The sequence below is a fragment of the Eriocheir sinensis genome, unplaced genomic scaffold (assembly GCF_024679095.1).
Source record: "Eriocheir sinensis breed Jianghai 21 unplaced genomic scaffold, ASM2467909v1 Scaffold412, whole genome shotgun sequence".
Classification (NCBI taxonomy): Eukaryota; Metazoa; Arthropoda; class Malacostraca; order Decapoda; family Varunidae; genus Eriocheir; species Eriocheir sinensis.
The window spans coordinates 227,299-248,242 of NW_026111735.1; the positions used below are offsets into that span (position 1 = coordinate 227,299).

A 20,944-nucleotide genomic window follows, 5' to 3' on the forward strand; every position below is an offset into this window, starting at 1 on the left:
GATCTTCTTACTCTTCTTGAGGCCTTATAACTAAGCTATGCACGGTAACCACTGCATCGCGGAGCAAGGTCTTCTTCCTCTTCTTCTTTTGACCCTTCCCTCAACACCCAATCTTATGAATTGCTGTTTTCTTACTCTAACCTAACTCGTGAAATCGAGTTAGGTTAGGTTAATGGAACAGCAATTCATAAGTATGGGTGTTTTGTCGACGTGTATGGAGAATGTGATATTTCTCGCTTAGTTTTTACTCTGAACTTTGTAAAGGGTACCTAATCGAATCGAGTGGTACACTCAGAATTGCTCTAAGATAAAAACTAAAGCTTTTTTTTTTTGCATATAGCTATCAGGAATGTTCGGGGATTTTTTTGATTTACTGAAAAAAACCCTTGTATTCCTTTTTCTATTTCCCAGAGGCATTTCATCTTATGTAGAAAAGGATGAGGAAGCCGTTCATGGCCTGAAATCAACGCTCCAGGCAAAATTAACGGTGTTTGGGGGTAGGGTCCACTTTTCGAAAAACACGAAAAGATGAATTTTATCGCTTAGTTTTTAGTATGAACTTTGAAATGGGCACCTACCTCATGCAGAAACGTCTGCCGAATCAAATGGTACTTACAGAATTGCTTTACGATGAACGCTAACGGAGTTATTGTCATTTTACGATGTATTTATTAGGCTATTTTTATATATAAAAAAAAGAAGCCATTTCCGTATTCCACCTACTCCTATTAGACCCCCCCATTACCATCAACCTCATCACCCCCTTAGTTATCAGCACGTAAATTACTGACGAGAATTAATCCGTATTCGACACCTGACATGACCTATTTTCGAACTCCACCTATTCCCATTAGCCCCCCCAATTACTTTTCACCCCTTGCCCCCTTTAATTATCACCACGGAATTTACTGACTACATTTACTCCCTATTCGACACCGAACATGACCTAATTACGAATTCCACCTACTCCCAATAGCACCCCCTCCTTACCCTAACCCCTTATTCGATACCGAACAAGACCTAATTACGAACTCCACCTACTCCTATTAGCCCCCCCACATTATTATGAACCCCCGCCCCCTCTAATTATCACAACGCAATTTACTGACCCCATTTACCTCCTATTCGATACCGAACATGACCTAATTACGAATTCCACCTACTCACATTAGCCCCCCCCTACATTATCATGAACCCTTATCCCCTCTAATTATCACCACGCAATTTACTGACCCCATTAACCCCCTACTCGACACCCCATATGACCTATTTCTGAATTCTAGCATCTAGATCTTCTTCCTCCTCTTGAGTCCTTATAACGGAGCTATGCACGGTAACCACTGCATCGCGGAACAAAGTCTTCTTCCTCTTCTTCTTTTGACCCATCAAACAACACCCAATCTTATGAATTGATGTATTTTTACTCTAACCTAACTCGTGAAATCGAGTTAGATTAGGCTAAGGGAACAGCAATTCATAAGTATGGGTGTTGTGTCGACATATATGGAATATGTGATATTTCTCGTTTAGTTTTTACTCTGAACTTTGCAAAGGGTACCTAACTCCGACGAATCGAATGGTACACTCAGAATTGCTCTAAGATAAAAAGTAACGGATATATTGACATATAACTATCAGGAATGTTCGGGGATTTTTTTGATTTACAGAAAAAGCGCTTTTATTCCTTTTTCTATTTCCCAGAGGCATTTCATCTTATGTAGAAAAGGAAGAGGAGTCCGTTCATGGCCTGAAATCAACAACCCAGCAAAATTAACGGTGTTTGGAGGTATGGTCCTCTATGCGGAAAATAAGAAAATATGAATTTTATCACTTAGTTTTTAGTAAGAACTTTGAAATGGCACCTACCCCATGCAGAAACGTCCGCCGAATCGAACGGTACTTTCAGAATTGCTTTACGATGAACACTAATGGAGTTATTGTCATTTTACGATGCATTTTATTAGGCTATTTTTATATTAAAAAATAAAACGAAGTCATTTCCGTATTCCACCTACTCCCATTAGCCCCCCTCCCCATTACCATCAACCTCATCCCCCTTTGATTATCACCACGTAAATTATTGACCCGATTTATTCCCTATTCGACACCTGACATGACCTATTTTCGAATTCCACCTATTCCCATTAGCATCCTCCATTACTGTTCACACCCGCCCCCTTTAATTACCACCACGCAATTTACTGACCCCATTTACTCCCTATTCGACACCGAACATGACCTAATTACGAATTCCATCTTCTACCAATACTCCCTTTTTCCATTTTCCAGAGGCATTTCATCTTTTGTAGAAAAGGATAAGGAAGCCGTTCATGGCCTGAAAGCATCACACCGGGCAAAATTAACGGGGTCTGGGGGTATGGTTCCCTTTGCGAATAAGAAAAGATGAATTTAATCGCTTAGGTTTTAGTTCGAACTTTGAAATGGGCACCTACCCCATGCAGAAACGTCTGCCGAATCGAACGGTACTTTCAGAATTGCTTTACGACGAAAGCAAATAGAGTTATTGTTTTTTTACGATGTATTTTTTAAGGCTAATTTTATATAAAAAAAAAAATGAAGCCATTTCCGTATTCCACGTACTCCCATTAGCCCCCCACATTACGATCAACCTCATCCCCCTTTATTTATTACCACGTAAATTATTGACCCGATTTATTCCCTATTCGACACCTGACATGACCTATTTTCGAATTCCACCTATTCCCATTAGCCCCCCCCCCATTACTTTTCACCCCCGCCTCGTTTAATTATCACCACGCAGTTTACTGACCCCATTTACCCCTTTTTCGATACCGAACATGACCTAATTACGAATTCCAATTACTCCCATTAGCCCCCCCCCATTATCATGAGCCCCCGCCCTATCTAATTATCACCACGCAATTTACTGACCCCATTAACCCCCTACTCGACACCCCATATGACCCATTTCCGAATTCTAGCACCTAGATCTTCTTTCTTTTCTTGAGGCCTTATTACGGAGCTATGCACGGTAACCACTGCATTGCGGAGCAAGGTCTTCTTCCTCTTCTTCTTTTGACCCATCCCACAACACCCAATCTTATGAATTGCTGTTTTCTTACTCGTGAAATCGAGATATGTTAGGCTAAGGGAACAGCAATTCATTAGTATGGGTGTTGTGTCGACGTGTATAAAAAATGTCATATTTCTCGATTAGTTTTTAATCTGAACTTTGCAAAAGGTACCTAATCGATGCAGAAAACTCCGACGAATCGAATGGTACACTCAGAATTGCTCTAAGATAAAAACTAAAGGATATATTTGCATATAACTATTGTGAATGTTCGCTTTTATTCCTTTTTCGATTTCCCAGAGGCATTTCATCTCACGTAGAAAATGAGGAGGAAGCCGTTCATGGCCTGAATTCAACACCCCAGCCAAAATTAACGGTGTTTGGGGGTATGGTCCCCTCTGCGAAAAACAAGAAAAGATGCATTTTATCGCTTAGTTTTTAGTATGAACTTTGAAATGGGCACCTACCCCATGCAGAAACGTCCGCCGAATCGAATGGTACTTTCAGAATTGCTTTACGATGAACGCTAATGGAGTTATTGTCATTTTACGATGTATATTATTAGGCTATTTTTATAAAAATAAAATAAAATGAAGCCATTTCCGTATTCCACCTACTCCCATTAGCTCCCCCCCATCAACATCAACCTCATCCCCCTTTAATTATCATCATGGAAATTACTGACCCGATATATTCCCTATTCGACACCTGAGATGACCTATTCACGAATTCCACTTATTCCCATTAGCCCCCCTTATTACTTTTCATTTCCGTCCCCTTTAGTTATCACCACGCAATTTACTGACCCCATTTACTTCCTATTCGACACCGAATATGAACTAATTACGAATTCCAGATACTCCCAATAGCTTTCCCCCCTTACCCTAGCCTCTTGCCTCCTCTGATTATCACCACGTAATTTACTGACCCCATTTAACCAGTATTCGACACCTCACATGACCTATTTTCGAGTTTCACCTACTCCCATTAGCCCCCCCTATTTACCGTTAACCTCCGCCCCCTTTAATTATCACCAAGCAATTTTCTGACCCAATTTACCCCTTTTTCGATACCGATCATGACCTAATTACGAATTCCACCTTCGCCCATTAGCCCCCTCCACATTATTATAAACCCCCATCCCCTCTAATTATCACCACACAATTTTCTGACCCCATTAACCCCCTACTTGACACCCCATATGACCTATTTCCGAATTTTAGCATCTAGATCTTCTTCCTCCTCATGAGTCCTTAAACGGAGCTATGCACGGTAACCACTGCATCGCGGAACAAGGTTTTCCTCCTCCTCTTCTTTTGACCCATAAAACAACACCCAATGATTCATGTACTCCCATTAGCCTCCCCCCCATTACCGTTAACCCCCGCCCTCTTTAATTATTACCACGCAATCTACTGACCGAAAGCAACGCCCCAAGCAAAATTAACGGCGTATGGGGTTATGGTCACCTTTGCTTAGTTTTTAGTCTGAACTTTGAAATGGGCACCTACCCCATGCATAAACGTCCGCCGATTCAAATAGAACTTTCAGAATTGCTTTACGAAGAACGGTAATGGCGTTATTGTCATTTTACGATGTATTGTATTAGGCTATTTAAAAAAAAAAAAAAATGAGGCCATTTCCGTATTCCACAGAATCCCATTAGCCCGTTACCATCAACCTCATCCTCCTTTAATTATCACCCCATTTACCCAGTATTCGACACCTCACATGCCCTTTTTTCGAGTTTCACGTACTCCCATTAGCCCCTCAAACTACCGTTAACCCCCGCCCTCATTAATTATTACCACGCAATTTACTGACCCCATTTACCCCTTATTCGATACCGAACATGACCTAATTACGAATTCAACCTACTATCATTAGCCCCCACCCTATTATTATGATCTCCCGCCCCATATAATTATCGCCACGCATTTTTCTGGCCCCATTAAAACCCTTCTCGACACCCCATGTGACCTATTTCCGAATTCTAGCATCTAGATCTCCTTTCTCTTTTTGAGGCCTTATAACGGAGCTATGCACGGTAACCACTGCATCGCGGAACAAAATATTAATATTAATTATATATATGGAATGAATTACTACTATTGATACCCTTCTCAAATGATAGTGCCTTTGAATTTTTGTTCTTAAGTTGCATTCTGAATGACTATTCAGTAGAAACAGATTATATACCAAATATGAATGATGGACATTTTTTTTGGTGGCCTAATGATTCATATTTTACTTCTGACCTTTCTTAAATGGTAATGCCAGGTCAGATTTGTTCTTAAGTTGCATTTTAAGATAGTACCTAGGCATACTAATCTTATGAAATAAAGAAATAATTTGGGCGCAAAATTTGAATTATACGGAATTAATTACCATATTTATTACCATTCTTATATGGTAATGCCATTGATTTTTTGTTCTTAAGTTGCATTCTCAATGACTACTCAACAGAAACAACTTATAAACCAAATATGAATGATGGACAAATATTTTGAATTTTTGGTGACTTAAGGGTTCATATTTGCCCTCTGACCTTTCTTAAGTGGTAATGCCAGGTCAGATTTGTTCTTAAGTTGCATTTTAAGATACTACCTAAGGATACTAATCTTATGAAACAAAAAAATACTTTGGGCGCAACTTTTGAATTATAAGGAATTAATTACCATGATTATTATCATTCTTAAATGGCAATGCCATTGATTTTTTTTTCTTAAGTTGCATTATTGTGCTTTACTATGTGTTTCTGTTATGTATGCATAGTTTTGTGAGTGGGCGTAGAAGTTTGAATTATAAGGAATTTAAGGGCCCCCTTTTAAGGGTCCCTTTTCCAAACCCCAGGAATGCGAAACTTAAGAAATCCCTCTTAGACATTTCTATTGTATGTACAGTCGGGTAAACCAGTCAAACCTTTTGGGCGCAACTTTTGAATTAAACTTCAATGGGCTCCTGAACTATTATGAATTGCTGTATTCTTACTCTAACCTAGCTCGTGAATTCGAGTTAGGTTAGCTAAAGGAACAGCAATTCATAAGTATGGGTGTTGTGTCGACGTGTATGGAAAATGTGATATTTCTCGCTTAGTTTTTACTATGAACTTTGCAAAGGGTACCTAATCGATGCTGAAAACTCAGACGAGTCGAATGGTACACTCATAATTGCTTTAAGATAAAAACTAACGGATATATTTGCATATAACTTTCAGGAATGTTTGGGGATTTTTTTGTTTTACAGAAAAAAAACTGCTTTTATTCCTTATTCTATTTCCCAGAGGCATTTCATCTTATGTAGAAAAGGATGAGGAAGCCGTTCATGGCCTGAAATCAACAACCCAGGCAAAATTAACGGTGTTTGGGGGTATGGTCCCCTATGCGAAAAAAAAGAAAAGATGAATTTTATCGCTTAGTTTTTAGTATGAACTTTGAAATGGGCACCTACCCCATGCAGAAACTTCCACCGATTCATATGGTACTTTCAGAATTGCTTTACGAAGAACGGTAATGGAGTTATTGTTATTAAACGATGTATTTTATTAGGCTATTTTTAAATAAAAAAAAATAAAATGAAGCCTTTTCCGTATTCCACCTACTCCCATTAGCCCCCACAATACGATCAACCTCATCCTCCTTTTATTACCACGCAAATTACTGTCCTGATTTATTCCCTATTCGACGCCTCAGATGACCTATTTTCGAATTCCACCTATTCCCATTAGCCCCCACTACTTTTCGCCACCGCCCCTTTAATTATCATCACGCAATTTACTGACCCCATTTACTAACTATTCGACACCGAACATGACCTAATTACGAATTCCACCTACTCCCAATAGCCCCCCCCTGGCCCTCTGATTATCACCAATTTTCGTGTTCCACCTACTATTTAGCTCCCTCCCCAACTAACAACCCCCCCTTTTACGAATACCAATAACTCCCATTAGCCCCCTCAAATTATCATGAACCCCTTCCTCTAATTATCACCACGCAATTTACCGACCCCATTAGCCCCCTACTCAACACCCCCTATGTCCGAGGTCCGCATTCTAGCATCTAGATCGTCCTCCTCGAGCGTCCTTATAACGGAGCTATGCACGGTAACCACTGCATCGCGGAACAAGGTCTTCTTCCTCTTCTTCTTTTGACCCATCAAACAACACCCAATCTTATGAATTGCTGTTTTTTTACTCTAACCTAACTCGTGAAATCGAGTTAGGTTAGGCTAATGGAACAGAAATTCATACGTATGGGTGTTGTGTCGACGTGTATGGAAAATGTGATATTTCTCGCTTAGTTTTTAATATGAATTTTGCAAAGGGTACCTAATCGATGCAGAAAACTCCGTCGAATCGAATGGTACACATAGAATTGCTCTAAGATAAAAACTAACGGATATATTGACATATAACTATTAGGAATGGTCGGGGATTTTTTTGATTTACAGAAAAAGCGCTTTTATTCCTTTTTCTATTTCCCAGAGGCATTTCATCTTATGTAGAAAAGGATGAGGAAGCCGTTCATGGCCTGAAATCAACAACCCAGGCAAAATTAACGGTGTTTGGGGGTATGGTCCTCTATGCGAAAAATAAGAAAAGATGAATTTTATCACTTAGTTTTTAGTATGAACTTTGAAATGGCACCTACCCCATGCAGAAACGTCCGCCGAATCGAATGGTACTTTCAGAATTGCTTTACGATGAACACTAATGGAGTTATTGTCATTTTACGATGCATTTACTAGGCTATTTTTATATAAAAGAATAAAATGAAGTCATTTCCGCATTCCACCTACTCCCATTAGCCCCCCCCCCCCCCATTACCATCAACCTCATCCCCCTTTAATTATCACCACGTAAATTACTGAACCGATTTATTCCCTTTTCGACACCTGACATGACCTATTTTCGAATTCCACCTATTCCCATTAGCATCCTCCATTATTTTCACCCCCGCCCCCTTTAATTACCACCACGCAATTTACTGACCCCATTTACTCCCTATTCGACACCGAACATGACCTAACTACGAATTCCATCTACTCCCAATACTCCCTTTTTCTATTTCCCAGAGGCATTTCATCTTATGTAGAAAAGGATGAGGAAGCCGTTCATGGCCTGAAATCAACGCCCCAGGCAAAATTAACGGTGTCTGGGGGTATGGTCCCCTTTGCGAATAAGAAAAGATGAATTTAATCGCTTAGTTTTTAGTATGAACTTTGAAATGGGCACCTACCCCATGCATAAACGTCCGCCGATTAAAATGGTACTTTCAGAATTGCTTTACAAAGAACGGTAATGGAGTTATTGTCATTTTACGATGTATATCATGGGGCTATTTTTATAGAAATAAAATAAAATGAAGCCATTTCTGTATTCCACTTACTCCCATTAGCACCCACCCCCATTATCATCAACCTCATCCCCCTTTAATTATCACCACGCAAATTACTGACCAGATTTATTCCCTATTCGACACCTGACATGACCTATTTTTGAATTCCATCTATTCCCATTAGCCCCCACCATTACTTTTCACGACCGCCCCCTTTAATTATCACCTCGCAATTTACTGACCCCATTTACTCCCTATTCGACACCGAACATGACCTAATTACGAATTCCACCTACTCCCAATAGCCCCCCCCCCTTACTCTAACCCCCCGCCCCCTCTGATTATCACCACGTAATTTACTGACCCCATTTACCCAGTATTTGACACCTCACATGACCTATTTTCGAGTTTCACCTACTCCCATTAGCCCACCCCAATTACCGTTTACCCCCGCCCCCTTCAATTATCACCACGCAATTTACTGACCCCATTTACCCATTATTCGATACCTAAGATGACCTAAATATGAATTCCAATTACTCCCATTAGCCCCCCCCAGCATTATCATGAGCCTCCGCCCCCTCTAATTATCACCACGCAATTTACTGACCCCATTAATCCCCTACTCGACACCCCATATGACCTATTTCCGAATTCTAAAATCTAGACCTTCTTCCTCTTCTTGAGGCCTTATAACGGAGCTATGCACAGTAACCACTGAGTTGCGGATCAAGGTCTTCTTCCTCTTCTTCTTTTGACCCATCCCACAACACCCAATCTTATGAATTGCTGTTTTCTTACTCTAATCTAACGCGTGAAATCGAGTTAGGTTAAGTTAAGGGAACAGCAATTTATAAGGTTGGGTGTTGTGTCGACATAAATGGAAAAAGTGATATTTCTCGCTTAGTTTTTACTCTGAACTTTGCAAAGGGTACCTAATCGATGCAGAAAACTCCGACGAATGGAAAGGTACACTCAGAATTGCTCTAAGATAAAAACGAACGGATATATTTGCATATAACTATTAGGAATGTTCGGGGATTTTTTTGATATACAGAAAAAAAACGCTTTTATTCCTTTTTCTATTTCCCAGAGGCATTTCATCTTATGTAGAAAAGGAAGAGGAAGCCGTTCATGACCTGAAATCAACGCCCCAGGCAAATTTGACATTGTTAGGGTGTATGGTCCCCTTTGCGAGAAACAAGAGAAGATGAATTTTTTCGATTAGTTTTTAGTATGAACTTTGAAATGGGCACCTACCCCATGCAGAAACGTCCCCCGAATCGAATGGTACTTTCAGAATTGCTTTACGATGAACGCTAATGGATTTATATTCATTTTGCGATGTATATTATTAGGCTATTGACAAAAAAAAAAAAAAAAAAGCCATTTCCGTATTCCACCTACTCCCATTAGCCCGCCCCATTACCATCAACTTTATCCCCCTTTAATTATCACCACGCAAATTACTGAACCGATTTATTCCCTATTCGACACCTGATAATAGATATAGATAATAGGCTAGGTTAGGTCATCGGCCAAAGAAACCTTTTCACAAGCACACAGACTTATGTACGAGGTCACAAACACTCACATTGACCCACGCACGTACCTAGCCTGCACAGCGCAAACAGCCAACGTACTGAGTAACACACACATCCATAAACACCAAACATATCACAGTAACACTGACGCATACAAGCAGTAGTGTGACATTAGAAGAACAAAGGATATCTCCAAATTTAAGAAAGAACTAAAAACATTTCTGTTCTCTGATGGTTTGACATGGAAACATTGACAATTAACATGGCATATAAGTTGTGATCAATATTGAAAATTTAATGAATTAAATATGTGGGTCCTGCAGAGCACTTCGGCAGAAGTGGGACCAGATAAATAAGAAACACAAGTAACAAGTAACTTTCCACGCACCATACACCACTGGAACAGCCTCCCTCTACAGACTGCGGTACAATAGACTCATTCAGAAAAGCAATACACACTCACTTGTCACCACAACACACCAACACTAACAATTACACTTCCTTCACTTCCCTCCCCTGCACACTCGGCTCCCCGGTCCCCCGAACAGCCAACACAAATATGCGTTTCATGCAACTGACAGCTGCCCGCCGTATTATAATATAGATCCAGAATCAGTCCACAAAGCTAACTGGCAATGATGTGTGTTTGAGTGTGTGTTGGGTGTAATTCTAGAGTAATTCAGTGTGTGTTGGGTGTGATTCAGGAGTAATTCAGTGTGTGTTGGGTGTGATTCAGGAGTAATTCAGTGTGTGTTGGGTGTGATTCAGGAGTAATTCAGTGTGTGTTGGGTGTGATTCTGGAGGAATTCAGTGTGTGTTGGGTGTGATTCAGGAGTAATTCAGTGTGTGTTGGGTGTGATTCTGGAAAACATTCAGTGTGTGTTGGGTGTGATTCTGGAGCAATTCAGTGTGTGTTGGGTGTGATTCTGGAGTAATTCAGTGTGTTGGGTGTGATGCTGGAGCAATTCAGTGTGTTGGGTGTGATTCTGGAGCAATTCAGTGTGTTGGGTGTGATTCTGGAGTAATTCAGTGTGTTGGGTGTGATTCTAGAGTAATTCAGTGTGTTGGGTGTGATTCTGGAGGAATTCAATGTGTTGGGTGTGATTCTGGAGCAATTCAGAGAGTGTTGGGTGTGATTCTAGAGTAATTTGGTGGCCTGATTGACCTCCTTTTTAAGCTTTGGGAATAGGTTATGTGCGTCACCCCAGAGCCAAAACAATGACTTGAGGCACTCATTCATTAATGAAGACTAATGAAACGTGTAATAATTCCTGCGATGGTCAAACAGTAGCTTCAAAATAAGGTCAAACACAAGGTCAACACTCACAGACCAACGGCGCTCTCAGACCGGGCATGGCGCCGCAGCTTACAGGTGTGGCACTGCCCTGGCACTGCGTGGGGCAGCAGTGTGGGGAGCCTGAACACCTCAAGCCCTGCAGGAGGCCATGGAGGGAGCTTTGGGGCGGGCTGAGGGGCCGAGGCGGGCTGGCGGTCTTCCTCTTGCTCTTGCTGTACAAAGGCCTGGCTGGGGAGAAATCCCGAGCCACCTGTGACATCAAGATCAAGATTAAGATCAAGCCTTCGTATCGGCACAACCTGTAATAAGCAAAACAACACAAGCAGTATCCATTACAAATCTTCCAATTCCCTATTTCTTGCAAACCACATCTTTGCCAGAAAACTCTTCATGGCTTCTATAATTCTCTCTCTCTCTCTCTCTCTCTCTCTCTCTCTCTCTCTCTCTCTCTCTCTCTCTCTCTCTCTCTCTCTCTCTGTGTGTGTGTGTGTGTGTGTGTGTGTGTGTGTGTGTGTGTGTGAGACTGACTGACTTTCTTAACGGATGGACTGACTGTCACTGACTGGCTGACTGAATAACTGACTGACTGAATGCACTGATATCCTCAAAAATGCTGTCTTACGAGGGTAGACTTATAACTATTCCTGCGCGTCAGCTCATCTTGGGGGTCAGGGGTCAAGCTGTACTTTATCATGAATCCCCGCCCCCTCTAATTATCATCACGCCATCTACTGACCTCATTAACCCCCTATTCGACACCCCATATGACCTATTTTCGAATTCTAGCATCTAGACCTTCTTCCTCTTCTTGAGGCCTTATAACGGAGCTATGAACAGTAACCACTGCTTCGCGGAGCAAGGTCTTCTTCCTCTTCTTCTTTTGACCCATCCCACAACACCCAATCTTATGAATTGCTGTTTTCTTACTCTAACCTAACTCGTGAAATCGAGTTAGGGTAGGGTAATGGAACATCAATCCATAAGTATGGGTGTTGTGTCGACGTGTATGGAAAATGTGATATTTCTCGCTTAGTTTTTACTCTGAACTTTGCAAAGGGTACCTAATTGATGCAGAAAACTCCGACGAATCGAATGGTACACTTAGAATTGCTGTAAGATAAAAACTAACGGGTATATTTGCATATAACTATCAGGAATGTTCGGGAATTTTTTTGATTTACAAAAAAAACAACTTTTCTTCCTTTTTCTATTTCCCAGAGGCATTTCATCTTATGTAGAAAAGGATGAGGAAGCAGTTCATGGCCTGATATCAACGCCCCAGGCAAAATTAACGGTGTATCGGGGTATGGACCCCTTTGCGAAAAACAAGAAAAGATGAATTTTATCGCTTAGTTTTTAGTATTTACTTTGAAATGGGCACCTACCCCATGCAGAAACGTCCGCCGAATCGAATGGTACTTTCAGAATTGCTTTACGATGAACGCTAATGGAGTTATTGGTATTTTACGATGTACTTTATTAGGCTACTTAAAAAAAAAAAATGAAGCCATTTCCGTATTCCACCTACTCCCTTTAGCAACCCCCCCCCCCCCCCATTACCATCAACCTTATCCCCTTTTAATTATCACTACGCAAATTACTGACCCGATTTATTTCCTATTCGACACCTTAGATGACGTATTCTCGAATTCCACCTATTCCCATTAGCCCCCCCTATTACTTTTCATCCCCGCCCCCTTTAATTATCACCACGCAATTTATTGAACCTATTTACTCCCTATTCGACACCGAATATGACCTAATTACGATTTCCACTTAATCCCAATAGCCCCCTCCCCTTATCCTAACCCCCCTACCCTTCTGATCATCACCGCACAATTTATTGACCCCATTTACCCAGTATTCGACACCTCGCATGACCTATTTTTGAGTTTTACATACTCCCATTAGCCACCCCAATTACCGTTAACCCCCGCCCCCTTTAATTATCACCACGCAATTTACTGACCCCATTTACCCCTTATTCGATACCGAACATGACCTAATTTCGAGTTCCAACTACTCCCATTAGTCCCCCCCCACATTATCATGAACCCCCGCGCTATCTAATTATCAGCACGCATTTTACTGACCCCATTAACCCCCTACTCGACACCCCATATGACCTATTTCCGAATTTTAGCATCTAGATCTTCTTTCTCTTCTTGAGGCCTTATAACGGAGGAATGCACGGTAAGCACTGCATCGCGGAGGAAGGTCTTCTTCCTCTTCTTCTTTTAACCCATCACACAACACCCAATATTATGAATTGCTGTTTTCTTACTCTAACCTAACTCGTGAAATTGTGTTATGTTATGTTAAAGGAACAGCAATTCATAAGTATGGGTGTTGTGACGACGTGTATGGAAAATGTGATATTTCTCGGTTAGTTTTTACTCTGAACTTTGCAAAGGGTACCTAATCGATGCTGAAAACTCCGACGAATCGAATGGTACACTCAGAATTGCTTTAGGATAAAAACTAACGGATATATTTGCATATAACTATCAGGAATGTTCGGGGATTTTTTTTATTTACAGAAAAAATCCCTTTTATTCCTTTTTCTATTTCCCAGAGGCATTTCATCTTATGTAGAAAAGGATGACGAAACCGTTCATGGCCTGAAATCAACGCCCCAGGCAAAATTAACGGTGTTTGGGGGTGTGGTCCCCTCTGCGAAAAAGAAGAAAAGATAAGTTTTATCGCTTACTTTTTAGTATGAACTTTGAAATGAACACCCACCCCATGCAAAAACGTCCGCCGAATCGAACTGTACTTTCAGAATTGCCTTACGATGAACACTAATGGAGTTATTGTCATTTTACTATGTATTTTATTAGGATATTTTTTATATAAAAAAAATAAATGAAGTCATTTCCGTATTCCTCCAACGCCAATTAACCCACCCCCTTTTACCATCAACCTCATCCCCCTTTAATTAACACCACGTAAATTACTGACCCGATTTAATCCCTATTCGACACCTGACATGACCTATTTTCGAATTCCACCTATTCCCTTTAGCCCCCAGACTACTTTTCATTCCCACCCCCTTTAATTATCACCACGCAATTTACTGGCCCCATTTACTCTCTATTCGACACCGAACATGACATAATTACGAATTCCACCTACTCCAAATAGCCCTCTCCCCCCTTACCCTAACCCTCCGCCCCCTCTGATTATCACCACGCAATTTACTGACCCCATTTAACCAGTATTCGACACCTCACATGACCTATTTTCGAGTTTTACCTACTCCCATTAGCCACCCCCCCCATTACCGTTAACCCCCGCCCCTTTTAAATATCACCATGCAATTTACTGACCTAATTTATCTCGTATTCGATACCGAACATGACCTAATTACGAATTCCACTAACTCCTATTAGCCCCCCCCCCACATTATCATGAGACCCCTCCCCCTCTAATTATCACAACGCAATTTACTGACCCCATTTACTCCTTATTCGATACCGAACATGACCTAATTACGAATTCCAATTACTCAAATTAGCCCCCCCTCACATTATCATAAGCCACCATCCCCTCTAATTATCACCACGCAACTTACTGACCCCATTAACCCCCTACTCGACACCCCATGTGATCTATTTCCGAATTCTAGCATCTAGATCTTCTTCCTGCTCTTTAGTCCTTATAATGGATTTATGCACGGTAACCACTGCATCGCGAAACAAGGTCTTCCTCCTCTTCTTCTTTTGACCCATGAAACAACACCCAATCTTATGAATTGCTGTTTTGTTACTCTAACCTAACTCGTGAAATCGAGTTAGGCTAGGCTAATGGAACAGAAATTCATAAGTATGGGTGTTGTGTCGACGTGTATGGAAAATGTGATATTTTTCGCTTAGTTTTTAATCTGAACTTTGCAAAGGGTACCTAATCGATGCAGAAAACTACGAAGAATCGAATGGTACACTCAGAACTCCTCTAAGATAAAAACTAACGGATATATTTGCATATAACTATCAGGAATGTTCGGGGATTTTTTTGATTTACAGAAAAAACCGCTTTTATTCCTTTTTCTATTGCCCAGAGGTAATTCATCTTATGTAGAAAAGGATGAGGAAGCCGTTCATGGCCTGAAATCAACGCCCCAGGCAAAATTAACGGTGTTTGGGGGTGTGGTCCCCTTCGCGAAAAACAAGAAAAGATTAATTTTATCGCTTAGTTTTTAGTATGAACTTTGAAATGGGCACCTACCCCATGCAGAAACGTTCGCCGAATCTGATGGTACTTTCAGAATTGCTTTACGATGAACGCTTATGGAGTTACTGCTATTTTACGATGTATTTTATTAGGCTGTTTTTATATATATATATAAAAAAAAAAATTAAGCCATTTCCGTATTCCACCTACTCCCATTAGCCCCCAACCCCCCCATTACCATCAACCTTATCCCGTTTTAATTATCACCACGCAAATTACTGACCCGATTTATTCCCTATTCGACACCTTAGATGACCTATTCTCAAATTCCACCTATTCCCATTAGCCCCCCCATTACTTTTCATCCCCGCCCCCTTTAATTATCACCACGCAATTTACTGACCCCATTTACTCCTCATTCGGCACCGAAAATGAGCTAATTACGAATTCCACTTAATCCCAATAGCCCCCCCCCCCTACCCTAACCCGCCGCCCCCTCTGGTTATCACCACGCAATTTACTGATCCTATTTACACCCTACTCGACACCCCATATTACCTATTTCCTTCTTGAAGCCTTATATCGGAGCCATGCACGCTAACCACTGCATCGCGCAGAAAAGTCTTCCTATTAATAGCCCTCCCCCTTACCCTATCACCCCGCCTGCTGGCAGACACCATGGAGGATGAGTTCGAGACTCGCCTAGTTGGGGACTCCATGGTGCGTGGCCAGCTGGTTGAGTTCTGTGGTCGTTCATCAAACGGCCGCAGAAAACGTTACTGCTATCCAGGTGCCAGACTGGACGACATCACCGCAGCGTGCGATGATGTCACGAGAAATGCCGACCGAAACACCCTCTTTGTCATTCACGCGGGGACAAATGACGTAAAGACAACCCTTTCTGAGGAACTGCTTGAGAAATACCGCCGCATGATCAAGCAGTATAAACGTAAAACGGATGCCAGTAACATCATAATCTCAGGAATCCTCCCGAGGGTCGGTGCCGAATCTAGCTTTTACAGTAAGGCCTTCAGCACAAACAACAGACTTCAGTCCCTTTGCTCACAAGAAAACGTCCAGTTCGCTAACTTGTGGAACAATTTTTACTACGATTCAGACTTGTTCCTTCCTGATGGCATTCACTTAAACCCTGTTGGAGCAGCCCGTTTCGGGAGGCTGCTCTGTGACCAAGTGGCTCTTCGAAAGCCAAAAAACGCGGAGGCGAGAACACCAGCAGCTCCACCGTAAGGGTGCACTCAACCCGAAAAACTCCCGACTCGAATCACATTAAAGCTTGCTATGTAAACGCTCGTAGCCTACGTAACAAATTTGAAGACTTAGAAGTCCTCGCAGCTACAAATCATTATCACATCATCGGAGTCACAGAATCTTGGATAGACACTTCAAATAGAGATTTCATTGCGGAATATAGATTACCGGGTTATACCATTTTTAGTCATGAAAGAGAGAACAGACAGGGTGGAGGCGTTATCTTTTATATCCACAACTCTCTCCATCCAGTATCCGTGAAAACAGATATTATAACCAATGTAGACACGGTCTTCATTGATATAAAAAATAAATCTCGTAAAATAGTAATTGGACTTATCTACAGACCGCCAAGGCAGACTCTTGATATCGACCACGCATTAAGTGAATTATTATTAGAAACAAGTAGCAGTTGCGAGGCAGTAATTGTTGGGGACTTTAACTTGCCAGTGAAAAGATGGGGTGAACCGTTGAACTGTCATACAGGGCTCGACCTGTACACAAATTTACTAGAAAGTGATTTACATCAACACGTTCAAGAACCGACTCGGGAAAATAATACACTTGACCTTATCTTTTCAACGACAGCTGATCTAGTTAACGAAGTAAATGTTGGTCCAATTTTTAGTTCTAGCGATCACCGAACAATCAAATTCAGCATCAATATGAAAGAAAGTAAAGTAACTCCTAGTAAAGAAAAGGTGCCTGATTATCAGAGAGCGAATTTCGTAAGACTCCGATCAATTCTAAATAATTCTGACTGGACTGAAATCTTGGCGGAAACAGATATTGATAAATCTTGGGGGGCCTTCACCACAATATTGAACAATGCCATAAGCATATGCGTACCCTATCGTAACAGACGTTCAGCTTCTAAGATAAAACCCAAATGGTGGAATAACGAAATTCAAAATAGCCTATCTCTTAAAAAACGCGTATACAGTAGGTATATATCGTCTCAGAGCGAGGCTGACAAACCAGAGTTGGACAGAATTCGCCGCGAAACCAAGAAATTAATAAAACGAAGCAAGAAAAATCTTGAAGAATATATAGGAAACAAGTAAATCTAATCCTAAAGAATTTTTCAGCTATGTAAATAATAAAAAGTCACTCACTTGTGGTATCGGACCGCTTGCAAATGAAAATGGTAACCACACGAACGATGAAAATGAAATGGCTACAATCCTAAATAACTTTTTCGCATCCGTATTTACCGACGAAGATTGTTTATCACCTCAACCGCCGGAGGTTATAAGGACCGAAAAGATGTTAAGTGGCGTGCTCATCGTAGAAAGTGACATTTTACGCACAATTGAAAAGATTAAAGTAAGCAAAGCTCCTGGTCCAGACAAAATTACCCCTAGGGTCTTAAAAGAAATCAAACATCAAATTTGTAGACCGCTCTCCATCATATTCAATAAATCTTTAACAGCTGGAAAAGTTCCGTCGGATTTGAAACTTGCAAATGTCACACCAATTTTCAAAAAGGGGGACAAGTCTCATCCAGGAAACTATCGACCAATTAGCCTGACATCTATTGTTTGTAAGTTAATGGAGACTATCATTCGCGACACTATGGTGAAATTCTTCGAAGAAAATAATATAATAAATAATTCGCAACATGGCTTCCGTAGTAAACGTTCGTGTTTGACTAACTTACTTGATTTTTTCACTATATTTTTGAGGTGTTCGATGAAAGCAGATCAGTAGATATCATATATCTGGATTTTCAAAAGGCATTTGATAAGGTCCCCCACCAACGATTGCTCAGCAAACTACTGGCGCACGGTATCTCGGGTAACATTCACAATTGGCTTGCGGACTGGCTCTCTGAGCGGAAACAGAGAGTAGTTCTAAACGGTGTTACATCTAACTGGCTCGATGTCAAAAGCGGCGTACCTCAAGGATCAGTGCTTGGCCCCATGCTCTTCTTAATTTATGTTAATGATATCGATGATGGGCTCACTTGCAAAGTATCAAAATTTGCTGATGACACAAAATTGCTAGTAAAGTAACTGCGACACTCGACGAAGAAGCTTTACAATCAGATCTAGATCGACTTGCACGTTGGGCCAATCAATGGCAAATGAAATTTAACGTTGACAAATGTAAAGTGTTGCACATCGGCAAAAATAACAATCGAGTTCGGTACGTATTGAATGGCCAACAACTTTCTGCAGTAAGTAAAGAAAAGGATCTTGGAATCACTATATCAAGCGAGTTAAAGCCCGGTCAGTATTGTTCAGAGGTAGTTAAAACTGCAAACAAATTGGTTGGCTTTATCGGACAAGTCTTTAATAATAAATCGGAAAAAGTAATATTAAAACTGTATAATTCGTTGGTTCGACCCCGTCTAGAGTACTGTGTACAGTTTTGGTCTCCCTATTACAGAAAAGGCCTAGAAAAGTTGGAACGGGTCCAACGAAGAGTAACAAAGATGATTCCTAGGTTGAGAAATTTGTCATATTATGAACAAAGGCTTAAAGAAGTAAATTTATTCAGCCTATCAAAACGAAGAATGCGAGGCGATCTAATAGAAGTGTTTAAAATGTTCAAAGGATTCAGTGATATTAATGCGGAAGTTTACTTTACAATTGATCGATCAAATAGAACAAGAAGAAATCACAATTTGAAGATAAGTGGTAAAAGATTCTCGTCGCACGAAGCTAAACACTTCTTCTTCAATCGAGTTGTTAATGATTGGAACTCTCTACCTTGTGATGTCGTTGATAGTACAACAGTTACGGCCTTCAAGAATAGATTAGACAAGTGTTTTGAATCCAACCAGCAACTTAGATATTACTCATTGTCGTAATAACGTTAAGTTCTTTCGAATACTGGTGTCCTTGTCCTCTTTTATCGCCCGGTTAGTGGTAGCATTAATGGTAGTTCTTTCCTCTTTCCTACATACATTCCATGGAGTTTTTCCATGCTGCATGGTTCTTTTTCCTTTCCTGCCAGCTTTGGCTGGAGGGATGGGGGGGTGGGGAGGAGCCTTCGCCTTTGCTGTCCTTCATCTTCCACCTTTGATTAGATAGTTAGTGTAGCTTGTCACAAACAACCTCGTAAGGACCAGCAGGTCTGCTGTTGTTTGTTCTTCCTTTGTGTTCCTTTGTGATTATCACCACGCAATTGACCGACCCCATCTACCCAGTATTCGAGACCTAACATGACATTTCTCGAGTTTCATATACTCCCATTAGCCCCCCCCCCAGTACCGGTGACCCTCGCCCGCTTTAAATAAGACCACGCAAATTAAAGCCCGAGATCAACGCCCCAAGCAAAAGTAACGGTATATGGAGTCATGGTCACCTTTGCGAAAAAACAAGAAAAGATGAATTTTATTGCTTAGCTTTTAGTATGAACTTTGAAATGGGCACCTACCCCATGCATAAACGTCCACCGATTCAAATGATATTTACAGAATTGGTTCACGAAGAACGGTAATGGAGTTATTGTCATTTTACGATGTATTTATTAGGCTAATTTTATAAAAAAAAAAAAAAAATGAGGCCATTTCCGTGTTCCACCTTCTCCCATTAGCTCCCCTCATTACCATCAACCTCATCCCCCTGAAACTATTACCACGCAAATTACTGACCCTATTTATTCTCTATTCGACACCTGACATGACCTATTCTCGAATTCCACCTATTCTCACTAGCCCCCCTATTACTTTTCACCCCCGCCCTTTTAATTATCACCACGCAATTTACTGACCCCATTTGCTCCCTATTCGACACCGAACATGACCTAATTACGAATTCCACCTACTCCCAATAGCCCCCCTGCCTTATCCTAACCCCCCGCCCCCTCTGATTTTCACCACGCAATTTACTGACCCCATTTTACCAGTATTCGACATCTCACATGACCTATTTTCGAGTTTCACCTACTCCCATTAGCCCCCCCTTACCGTTAACCCCGCCCTTTAATTATCACGACGCAATTTACTGACCCCATTTACCCCTTATTCGATACCGAACATGAACTAATTACGAATTCCACCTACTCACATTAGCCCCCCCCACATTATCATGAATCCCCGCCCCCTCTAATTATCATCACGCCATCTACTGACCTCATTAACCCCCTACTCGACACCCCATATGACCTATCTCTGAATTCTAGCATCTAGATCTTCTTCCTCCTCTTGAATCCTTGTAACGGAGCTATGCACGGTAACCACTGCATCGCGGAACGAGGTTTTCTTCCTCTTCTTCTTTTGACCCATCAAACAACACCCAATCTTATGAATTGTTGTTTT

At 41.1% G+C, this 20,944-nt stretch overlaps 1 protein-coding gene across 20 annotated transcripts in view; it reads right to left on the reverse strand.

Moving 5' to 3' along the window:
- The window catches only part of LOC126992183 (uncharacterized), a 146,221-nt gene that overhangs the window by 95,345 nt on the left and 29,932 nt on the right, over positions 1–20,944 (reverse strand). For 4 of the 20 annotated variants that reach the window (XR_007746324.1, XR_007746316.1, XR_007746313.1 and 1 more), the window contains one exon: positions 11,266–11,485. The exons of 15 other annotated variants lie outside the window; for them this stretch is intronic. The gene's annotated coding sequence lies outside the window, so the exon portion shown is untranslated. The remainder of the gene's footprint in view (positions 1–11,265; positions 11,486–20,944) is intronic. One more of the 20 variants, XR_007746320.1, reaches the window with a different exon arrangement.